Raw genomic sequence first — 12,233 nt, 5'->3', positions numbered from 1 at the left:
CATCTTTCATCTCACTGGGAGAGACAGACAGAATCCTTGCTGATTTTCATTGTCAGATGTTGTGGTTAATTCCTTTTCCCAACACAGGACCATTGGGTTGGAGAGCCCAGTGTAGGGCTGGAATCCTTCTCTCTTTTCGGGGGACCTCTGCCAAGGAGGTGTCCCTCCCGGTGTTCAACTACTATCTGTGGGTTTGGGATAAGCCCGCTTTATGTCTCTGCCCCTCCTATTAGTTTCAATGTGGTCTCTTCGTTAGGTCCTTAGTTATAGGGATTCTGTTCAGCTAGTTTTCAGATGATTCTTGAGATTGATTGTTCTACAATTTATTTGTAATTTTGGTGTGATCCTGGGAGACAGCAGACATAGTGTTCACCTAATCTGCCATCTTGGACCTTCCACTATTGCAGTTTCATTTTGAGACTGACGTTTAAAGAAAAAGGAATTGAATGTTTAAAAATAGATATAAGCCAATTCAAGCCATTATTTATTCTACCTTTTGAAATTAGAAATGAAAAAACCACTGAAACATTTTACAGAGTGAATCACTATTTTCATGGCTGGAGCACACGAAATACTATGAAGCTATGTGACATGGCAATACCTGCTAGATGAAAAGTCAGTAAAATAAACCATGAAAGTTCCATTTTCCAAATATACAGTACCTTTTTTAAAGATTTAACTGAAATCATGAAGATTTTTTTTTTTCTGCAGAATTTTAATTTTACCTTAAAAAATGGGTGGGTAACAGACTTTGCTGGATTTGCTGTTTTGCCAGTATCAGCACCAACTAATCATCAAAGATCTTTTATTTGAATACAACTTTACTGCAATATTATAATCTTAAATAAACTTTTTAAAATGTCATTGTTTATCTTGGAACATGTACACTGGTATTTGCATTGATGGTGCAAAAGCAATGGTGAGTAAAACTGCTAGTATGAATTAAGTCATTGAATTTTACCCTGTCGTACAGATGTTGGAAAAGGGGGGGGGGGGAGCAGTTTAAGAATGTCCTTGGAAAACTTAGTAAAAACCATTAATTTTATTTATTGAGTACATATCCTTTTAACATTTTGCGTGCTGAATGGGAAATACCCACAAATTACTTCTGCATACTAAAGTACAACATCTTCAAAAAAGCACACTGTAAGTCTTTTGAGTTATAAGCTCGAATAGCTGCTTTATTCCACAGCACACTTTTACTTGAAACAATGACTGACAAACTATGATAACTTAGTGTATTAGAGTTTCTTGAATAAAAATGAAGACTATTAACGCAAGGACAAGAACTGAAAGATTTGATGCCGGTGATAAAAATCAAACCATAGGTAGGGTTAGAACAAGCTCTTCTGACTCCTCAGGGGTAGATCTAAGTAGGTAGGAGCTGAAGTTTATAAACTAGTGAAATACAGTGTGTGTATGTGTGTGTGTGGGGGGGGGTTTGTCCATATTTAAGACAAAGAATAACATATATATAGAGACAAAATTAGGCACAAAGTGAGTATTTTTTAGAATGAGAATACAACAAATTACCGGAGGATTGGCAATTCAAGTCCCTTTCTTCTAATATCTTTTTAGGCAATTTAACCATAAATGTTTACATAAAAATGCTTCTGTCTGCAACCTGGCTTTCTCACTGCATCTAGAATCCATTACTGCTCCCAGCACTTATTGGGTCTCATTATCACCAGAGGCCCACGAGGATGTCTGAGAGGACTCAACTCAGAGCAGCAGTGACTAGGTTCTTGTCTCTGTGCAAGAAATAATTCAAGAGGGAGACAGATGCAGGGAAGTGAAAGTGATTTATTGAAAATTAAAGTACACACCTGAAATGAGGGTGAACTCAGAGAACGAGTCACGTTGAGGAAGTCATGATCACAGGTTTTATCCCTACCAGGGTGGGAATTGGTGGTGTCCCATTCATGTGGTTCATTCATCTCCTCCCCCTGGGCAGGACCCTCAGTTTCCCGCTTTCTTCCTTATTTGGTTCCTCCAGAACTGTCATGGTGTCACATGCATGATGGGAGTCATAGTAACTGCAATGTAAATGAGATTATGACATTATGATTAGCTAAGGGTCAGGTCCTCGGTTATAGGCCCCAGGGATTAGCCTTGCTGGATGAAATTGGTTCTTTTCTCCAGCTGCAGGTACTGGATACAGTCATTTGTGTAACCTGTGAGGCACCTCACATCGTACCCCGGATGTGACTGTCAATTTCCTTGGCTATCTATCGTCCCTCACCATGAAAGTGAGGGAACCTGAAGCTTAAGCCTTATTTAAGCTTAAGCTGCACAGTAATTCACTTCTACTGTTTCTATTCGAGCATGAGCTTCTCACATTATCTGATAAATGTAAACTTGACTAATGCAAGAAAAAACTTGTATACAACTTAATTTTTACAAACTGAAACTACCTACATAATATGCAGCTCAAGAAGCAGTTATCAGCATCCCTTCTGTGCACCTTCCAGTCACTGTATGGTTTTTGTACGCCTAAAGATACCTACTATCCTGATTTCTAATTATTGATTTTGTACTTTATATAAGTGGAATCATATAGAATGTACTCTGGTGTCTCACTTTCCTCAACATTTTGTTTGTGAAATTCATTCACATTGTTTTGCATAGTTGTGTATTGTATTCATTCTCATTGCTGTATCATATTCCACTGTGTGACTATATCAGTTTATCTATTCTTCATGAATGGACATTGGAGTATTCTTCAGTTTTTTTGCTATTATGAATAGTACTGATGTGAATATTCTAATATATGTTGGTTGGTGATTGAATGCATGCATATTCTCTTGGGTATACACTTAGAAATGGAATTTCTGGGTCACTGGGTATGACTATGTTTACCTTTGGTAGATACTGCCAGTCTTCCAAAGTGGTTGCACCAACTGATATTCTCACCAACACTGTACAAGAAGTATGGCTGCTTCACACCTCTGTCAACTCTAGTATTGTCCATCTTTTTATTTTAGCCATTTTGGCGAGGTACATAGTGGTATCACATTATGGCTTTAATTTACATTAGGCTGATAATAAAGATGAGGTTTGTACATCTTTTTTAAAGTGCTTTTTGTGTCCACCCTCAGACCCCAATTGAACTTGTTTCGTATTGCTTTGTATGAGTTCTTCACATAATCTGGACTCTAGTCTTCATCAAATATATGTATCAGATACTTTCTACTACTTTTTGAATCGCTTAATCATTCAGTGAATAAAAATTCCTAATACAGAACAATTTATCATTTAAAAAAAATCTTTATGGCTAAAGTGTTTGGTACTTCCCGTGTAAGAAATCTTTACCTATGTGTAGGAAAAGATTAACTTTTTCCAGAGAAAGGAATGGTCCTTGCCCGTGGCTCCTGGGAAGTAATCTGTAAGCCGTTGGCATGTTCTGCCTCATAAGAGAGTTTCTGTTTACCTGGGGCCTTAGGACATGCCAAGTAGTCTCTGCTAACAATGTGATTTATGGTTAGCCTTGGCCATTTGGCCATTTGTGATTTATGGAATAGCCTTGGCCATTCGGTATCACCACGATGTCTGGAGAGGCTAGAGAATAAGGTCAGCAATATGGGAAGAGAGCCATCACTATGTGACTGACCCCTCAATAAGATTCCCTGGATAACAAGGCTTTCTGAGCTTCCTTGGTTGACAACACTGTGTGCACTGCCATACACTGTTGCTGGAAGAAGCAAGCACTGTCATACAACTCACTGGGAGGACTACTGGAAGCTCTCTGGACTTGGTCTCTCCTGCACCCTGCCCTATGCCCTTTTTCTTGTTGCTGATTTTAATCTGCAATTCTTTCACTGTAGTAAACTGTAACCATGAGTAGAACAGCTTTCCTTAGTTCCGTTCTAGTAAATTAAACCTGAAGGTGGACTTGGGGATTTCCCCAATCACAGCCTATCAAAGGTCATGCAGAAGCTTTCCTATATTTCATTTTAAAAACTTTATTATTTTATCATTCACATTTACATTTGCAATCCCTTCAGAACTGATTTTGGAGCATGGTGTGTGAAGTACTGGTCAAGGTATATATTTTTGTCCACATGGTAGTCACTTAACCTTGCATGATTATTGAGAAAACCACCTTGGGAAATGCACTTGTCTTAAATAAACCAATCACCCATGTATGTTTTTACTATTAGTATAAATTCTCCAGCTTTCTTGTTTTTCAAGACTGACTTGGCTTTTAGGTATTTACATTTTTAAAAAATGATGTTAGTATAATTTATATAATTTGCGCGTGTAAAGAACCTGAAGAATCTACAATTAGAATTTAAAAAACGTAGCACTGTTGCTGAGGGGAAGACAATATACAAAAATGAGTATTTCTATAAACCAGCAATAAATAGAAAAAAAGATATACAAAAAGATAGGCTAATGTTTTATTAGAAAAATATTTCTCTTTAAATATGACTTTTAAAAATATCTGAAATTTTAAAGTAATTTTTAAAATATTTTTTAGTATTTTTCTCTAAACTCTCCTTTGCAATGAGAATATAATTTTCATATTAAGTCTAGTGTCTTAAAAACTTGGGAACCAAAAACCTAATCCAAAAATAATGTTATATATGACCTTATACAGAATTTAAAGCTTCTTTTTAAACTGATTCTAGAATTTCAATTACTGTATTTACTACTAAGTGTGTGAACAGATAATTGCAATTAGTGGCTTCCTTACTTTAGAATGATATAACATTTATAAAATGTAAACTACGACATTCCAGTTTAATTCTAGGGTCAACCGTGTTTCCCCGAAAATAAGATCGGGTCTTACATTAATTAATTTTTGCTCCAAAAGACGCATTAGGGCGTATTTTCAGGGGATGTCTTATTTTCTCACGTACAACAATCTACATTTATTCAAATAGTCATGTCATCTTCTTCTGGAACATTGTCATAATGTACTAAATGTGTCTGTCTGGTTGATGATCTTAACTGGGGCTTATTTTCGGGGAATCAAGGTACTTTCTACAGAAAGCATAGGCAGCACAAAGACGGAAAAGTAGGAGATGATCTGTCAATTCAGGCAGATAAATGAATCAGTTATATTTCAAAGATGGGGAATTCCTATTATGAACCCATAGTTCTACTGGCCACTCTCTCTAACTAGATTACACTGGTGATAAGGCATCTCTATAGTTTCTGATATTGTAACTTATAATAAAAAATACATATTTGGTCTTCATACCCAGTTTCCTGGCTCAGAGCTCCCCAAACCCTTGGAATTTCATGAGCAATAAGAGCAATGGGAGCATCTTGTTATGTTTGGTCTCTGGTCCTCAGCTCTTGAAATGGCTTCAAGGTCATCAGTGTGAAATGGGTGTCTTGTTATTCATAACAAGGCCCTTTCACCACAACTGGGTTTATGTTAAGGAGGTGAATTTTGGAAAGCACCTAAGATGGGGGCTGGTTGTCAGGGGAACCAACCTTGAATAAAGCATTGAAACTTTCCAACCCACTCCTTGGTGAAAGAAAAAGAGAGGGGAGAGGAGCTGGAGGGTGACTCAATCAATGGCCAATAATTAAATCAGCCATACCTATGTAATGAGGTCTGCATAAAAACCCGTAAGGGTGGGGTTCAGAGGCTTCTGGATTGGTGGAGAGGTGAAGAGAGTGGCACACTCAGGGTGGGCATGAAAGTTCCAAGCCCTTTTCCCATACTTTGCCTTATGTATCTCTTCTATCTGGCTGTTCCTGAGTTACATCCTTTATAATAAACCAGTAACCTAATGAGTGAAATGTTTCTGAGTTGTGAGCTGCTCTAGAAAACTAATCGAACCTGAGGAGAGCGTCTGTGAGAAGCATAGGAGACAACCTAGGCTTTTGACTGGTTTCTGAAAGGGGGAAGGCAGTCTTGTAGGACTGACGCCTTAACATGTAACCCAAGGAGGGAGTCATGGGAACCTCTGATTTGTAGCTGGTTGGTCAGAAGTACAAGTAACAACCTGGGCTTGAGATTGCCTCTGAAGGGAAAGGCTGGCTTGTGGGACTGAGCCCTTAACTTGTGGAATTTGATGCTATCTCTGGGCAGTGTCAGAATTGAGTTAAATTGTAGACTATCCAGATGATGTCACATAATTGCCTGTCAGTGTGGGGAACCTCCTCCCACACACATACACCCCACATGTTGGAATTGGTGACCAGACTCTTTAGTTCCCCAAAATGAGAATTCTCAATTATTTACCAACAGAGTTTATAAGCCCTGTTGTAAGGGGAAAAAACAATAATTTTGAACAATACACATTATATAGTATATGGTATTTTATATGTATCATATACATATAAACCAAGTAAATACAAAATGTAAATTGCCTTCCTCAGCTTGTCCAGTCTTTATAATTGGCACAGCCATTAGGTTTTTTACCTATATGTGTGGTTTCCATGAAGGGATCCTGGTGAAGATACCTTACTTAGAAAGGAAGTCCGAGCATTAGCTAGCCAGAAGGATGCTTTTGCTCCAAAAGGGGCAGCTGCAGTTCTCGGAGACTAGAGGAGTATCTGCAGCTGCCATTATCTAGCAGAGGTGGCAAGAACATAATTTGCACAAACCAGTAGGTTTGTGGAGATAGGAGACAGGAATGTGAGGCTTAAGAAGAAAACAGACTGTCAAAGGAGAAAGAAGCAAAATTATTCTAGTGCACACAACCTATTCTCCTAAGAGGAGTGCTATCAATGCAAAGATAATGTCAGTAGCTACAGGAATTTCTTTCTGCTTATGCTCCTTCAACATTTGCTTATATCTCAACATTTATCAGAAACATGTAATAAAGTTGACATGTATGTATCTGTCTCCTTCACTGGACTCTGAGAACCTACACCCTCAGAATCTTGTACTTGGGTGGAACTGAGTAAGGGGCACTATCAGTATGTTTGCCAACTCATAAAATACTTAATAATGTTAATACAGACAGATGTACACTTTTGGTTTAACTTTTCAAAAGATCATAACAAATGGGGACATAATTATCCTCTTATTGACGTGGTGTTAATTTTTTTGTCTTTGCATATATTATTTTCTCTGCTGAAACAAACGGGAAGAAAAATTCAGTTTCAAAAACTTACTGAGAGAAAAATGTGCCTCTTTGGATTAGCCTCACCAAGGTGGAAAACTCTAACAATGCATATTAACCTGAATTAATATAAATCATGAGTTTTAATATTGCAGTTGCATTTGCATGATCTGACGAAGGCAGAAAACTATGATTCAATTATCCCAACCCAAATCATGGTTTTGGTGTTTTTGAGTTTGAGAAGTCTATTTTTATATCCAACGTTTGATATTAAACCTGTCTTAAAAAAAATACCTGTGTAGAGTTATTGATTTAAAATATAACAAACTTTAAAATTCTATTAAGACACTGAACAGTCTTTAACTATAAAACCTGTCCTAAGGTACATATAATATACATAAATCAGATAATTAACATTACTTAGAAGAGTTACAATTAACATTGTCAAATGTTTGAATTTTAGGCATTGGAGTTAGAAACAAAGGGGGAACATCCCATCATTTTTGTGGGAAAAATGACTGTGTAGGTCTTTTAATGAGATTAAAAGTCACATATTATTTATATTTCAACAGATAACTATAGGTTTGAATAGCTAAATTAAGCTTAGAAACACAAATGTGGCACTGAAGGAAAGCTGGAATTGTGTTTCCTCATCCTTTTGCTCTGTCTCCCCCATCTCAGTAAATGGTAACTCTTCCAGTGTTTAGGACAAAAACCATGCAGTAATAGCTGATGCTTCCCCTTCTCTCATATCCAAACTTTGAGAAAATTCTGTCTTCAGAATATATCCAGAAGGTACCATTTTTTACCAGCTTCCCTGCTTATCACCTATCATTTCTAGCTTGTATTATTACAAGAATATTTAACCCTAAAGTGTTCATTCTTTCAACTGTTCATCCACCCACCCATCCAATAACTACTAATAAACAATCACTTAAATCATCCACCCACCCATCCAATAACTACTAATAAACAATCACTTAAATCATCCACCCACCCATCCAATAACTACTAATAAACAATCACTTAAATCATCCACCCACCCATCCAATAACTATTAATAAACAATCACTTAAATCATCCACCCACCCATCCAATAACTACTAATAAACAATCACTTAAATCAGATACTGTTTTGGGTACTTAAGTACAAAGAGATTTACCCTTTTGGCCTTTACAAAACGAATATCTCTTACCCATCCTGAATTTGAATACTGTGTTTCCCCGAAAATAAGACTTAGCTGGACAATCAGCTCTAATGTGTCTTTTGGAGCAAAAATTAACATAAGATCCGGTATTATTATTATATCATATAAGACCTTGTATTGTATTGTATTATATAAGACCCAGTCTTATATTATAGTAAAATAAGACCGGGTCTTATATTAATTTTTGCTCCAAAAAATGCATTAGAGCTGATTGTCTGGCTAGGTCTTCTTTTCGGGGAAACATGATATGGTACATATTAAATATGGTACATAGGACACAACCGCGAGCACACTAAACAGTCAATACTGAGAAAATTAATGATTAGGTGAGAGATTATTTTTCCAAGTTGGGATTTTAATGCCTTGCTTCTAAACCAAACTAAACTGGAGAACTTAATGTCATTAGGAATATTCTGATAGATCACTGTCAGTAAATGCTTTTTAGCATATAACTCAGAAGGAATAAAAAGAATTGAGCCACATTAATATATTAAATTTTTTTTTTATTCCTCTCAACTTAAATGAACAAAATACTTTGGTCTTTACATCTCTAAAAATGAAAAAGAGAAAAAAATAACTGATGTTGAATTCTGTCAAATGCTAGCAATCAGTAGTATCCATTCATAGAAACTTAAGCTAAATGATAAAAAGCCTAATCTCATAAAAATACATTTCAATAAAACTTTTTAATAATTCAAAATTGTGATATTTGTATTTTGATCAACTGACTGACAACTTTTAGAACATTATGATTACAGGATATGCAATAAATTTAAATATTCGGGCAATTTTTTTGGTTGCAGGAAAGAATGATAACTAATAAGACTTTCATGCCTAAAACCATACTACATAAGAATTGAATTCTGTAGGTCAGGGTTCTCAAGAGCATAGCACTACTGACATTTTGGGCTGATTAATTCTTTGTTGTTGGAGATTGCCTTGTGCAAAGTAGGATGTTTTGCAATATCTCTGGGCTCTTCCCACTAGATGCCAGTAGCCCCCACACCTTAGTTATGACCAAAATGTCTCCAGATATTGCCACATGTCATTCAGGAGGCAACAGTCCCCAATTGAGAACCACTGCTACAAGGGATAGAATACCAATACAATGTGAAACTTTGACTATCAAAGAGCTAGTTCACTTTTTAAAAAACATGGATGATGAGTATCAAAATGCTGATAGTTAATTCTATTGCATACACTTAAAAAGGTGACAGATATTATAAAATGACATTTTACAATGCACTGGAAACTACATTATTTGCTGTTATTTAAACTTGTGGGGAAGAACTTTGGATGTTAGCTTATAATTCATTAGCCAAAACATCCTGTAGTTTATAGGATCGGTGGATAATGTACGTTAACTTACTGATTTTTTCCCAAACCCAGTAAGGTACTTTAGAACACTGAGTTTATCACATGTAGCTCTGAGCCTATTTTCCCCCCTTGAGGAATGTATTAAGTACTTGAAAACTATCTTTCTTGATAAAAGTCTAGAAAACTTAACTGAAAAGAAATTCAGGACTTTTAAACAAATGTGAAATATTTAGATAAAAAGCAAATGTTATTCAAAATTCAATTTGTATAGACTAGTAAGTAACCTTTTTTACTTCCACTCTTCAAATGATGCCTACACAATTCCAAAGATTTGGACACTGAAAATAGTTTAATAACGCAAAAGACCTTTTCCATACATAGAAACAGTGCCTCCTTAATCCTGTTACAATCCTGTCACTGAAATTGTCTCTCAGTTGCCCCAATTACCTCAGCTTAATCAGTTTACTGTCAAGTCTGCCAATGGAATCATTCATTCTAACTATAAATATAGAAAGGTATGCAGTGCTTTTATTGCTATAAAGCAATTCCACATAAATTATCTCATATTAACCGAACACATCTACAGGACAGGTAGGAAAGATGCTAGAGATAAAAAATTTGCAGTTTAGTAATAACTTACCGAGTTTACATTTCAGCAGCAGCAGCAAAGCTGAGACATCTCCAGACCAATCACACCAAACTCTTTTTCTAAGAAATCCTCATTAGGTTTCTGCTCATTAAGTGTATCGAGTTTGGAGATGCTTGAAGGCAAGTTAAACCAAATTACTGCCCAAAGTGGCAGGAAGTCCTCAGCTGTAGCAGTGAAATTTCTTTAATGTCTTTATATAAGGCTTGAAGACTAAATATTCCCATTTGTCTGCATTCAATGTACTATCATTTAAATGTCACTTCTATGTTGAATATATTAAATTGTCCAACAGTTTTATTTCCAAGTTTGAATTTTTGCATCACGAAGGACAAAACATTAAGTACCTCTCAACAGGATGGCTTTTTTACAAATAGGTGTTGAGAACAATACAGAAAAATGAATTTGATAAGCCAGTATAGCTGTTTCTCATTAAGCACCCTGTAGAGTTGGTCCATACACGCCCATTAGTAGGGTCTTCTATTAATCATTGTTCAGTCTTTAAAATGAACTCAGTTAAGACCCATGTATGTAATACCGTATCAGGAACCACCTATCCCTCAGACTCATAAAACGATTCTAACGCATTTTATTCTAGCGCTAAAACTAGTCTAGCGATAAAAATAATGATATATTCACAGCTATTGCTAGAGTTTGGGTCCCCTGAAACTTACAGCAAAACAAGGCGCAGTAGTTTATCATTTCCGAGTTACTTCTGCAGTCGTGGCCTGAATCTGCGCCAACATGCCTGTGTGGAGCACCAGGCAGCCCTGAGTCCCCATGGCTGCCGTCACAGCAACGCGTCGTGATCAGCCCCGCAGGCCCGAACCCGCGGGGGTGGAGTGGGGGCGCCCGCCAGCTCCTCCGGGGCCCTCAGGGGCAGCGCGGGGAAATTCACTACAAGTAGAAAGAAACGGCTTCAGGGCCAGGCTGGGAAAGCAGGCGGGAGCACAGCAAACCTGCCAGCTGCTCATCCCCGCTTCTTCGCAGCGATTAGGGTAGAACTCCTGGCGACACCAGGCCGCGTCGGTGCCGTTCATCCTGCTTCCCCTAGAACACGGTGTCTCGAGGACTTGGATTTTTCCGTGCTCACTCAGGAAAATTTAAGATGCCTGCACAGATATGACACGCTAAAGATGAAGTCCCCACCCAGTCCCTCACAACTCAGGCCTCTCCCACGTTTCCTTGGCAGACCCGCCCTCCACCGAGAGGTGCGCGGGCCCCACGGGACGCGAGCTCTAGCCAGGAACCGAACCCCACGCCACGCCACGCCACGCCTCGCCCCGCCTCCAGGCGCGCGCCCCCAGCCATATAAGGCGCGGAGGAGGGGGCACTGTGCCCCGCCCACTCTGCCCCCGCCCCACGCGCGCCCGCCGGTGAGAAGGGGTTGCAACAGCCTTCCGGAATTCATTTCTTCTCCGCTCCCCTCAGAGGGCCGTTTCCACAATGGTAGCAGACAGGCCTCCGTAATCCTCACTCATAAAAGATTAACTATTACTAAAAGTCATTTCACCACCACAACTGGCGAGCCTATCCCTCTTCCAGCAACTCAAGCTCCGCCCTCACGGAGACTGCACACCCCCCCCCCCAACCCCCACCCCCGCGAGCCAGCCCTTACGCTTTCCGGGCGGCGCGCAACGCGCTCGCTCCGCCCCGCTAGCCCCGCCCCCTGGCCCCGTGGCCCTCTCTCGGGAGAGCCAGCGCGTACGAATTCGGTCGTGCAGCGTCAGAGACGCGCGGGCACCTCATTCTTCCCACCTTCCTACACTGTTGCTACTTTTCGGTGTGAGACATTCCAGCTTTTCTTCCCCTTCCGTGAGTCCCTCCTTCTCTCTCCTCAGAGACCCCGCTCGCCCTACGGGTGGCCACCGCCGCATCTCTCGCGCCCCGAGCGTGCAGGACGCGTGCGCGCGCGTGCGCGCGGCCGTCGGGTCCCCGCGCTCCCTCCCCTTCCCGCTCTATAACTTGGCTGGCTCGGGGGAGGCGCCGCCGGAGTCGGAGGGCGGGGATCTCGGTGGAGGGAGCTCGAGAGTT

At 39.3% G+C, this 12,233-nt stretch overlaps 1 long non-coding RNA gene across 2 annotated transcripts; it reads right to left on the bottom strand.

The window, feature by feature from the left end:
- Positions 1–1,783: 1,783 nt before the first annotated feature.
- LOC109457580 (uncharacterized) lies at positions 1,784–12,096 on the bottom strand. 2 transcript variants are annotated; one of them, XR_012496931.1, is made up of 3 exons: positions 11,958–12,096; positions 10,874–11,096; positions 1,784–2,036 (listed from the first exon to the last, which is right to left on the bottom strand). It is a non-coding gene; the product is annotated as an uncharacterized LOC109457580 (long non-coding RNA). The 2 variants fall into 2 exon arrangements; XR_012496930.2 differs by having other exon boundaries at positions 10,874–11,311; positions 11,958–12,071.
- Between the last annotated feature and the right edge of the window lie 137 nt (positions 12,097–12,233).

The sequence above is a fragment of the Rhinolophus sinicus genome, chromosome 17, assembly GCF_057876585.1.
Source record: "Rhinolophus sinicus isolate RSI-liver-muscle chromosome 17, RSI-T2T, whole genome shotgun sequence".
Lineage (NCBI taxonomy): Eukaryota > Metazoa > Chordata > Mammalia > Chiroptera > Rhinolophidae > Rhinolophus > Rhinolophus sinicus.
This window is presented reverse-complemented; position numbering and strand designations above follow the sequence as displayed.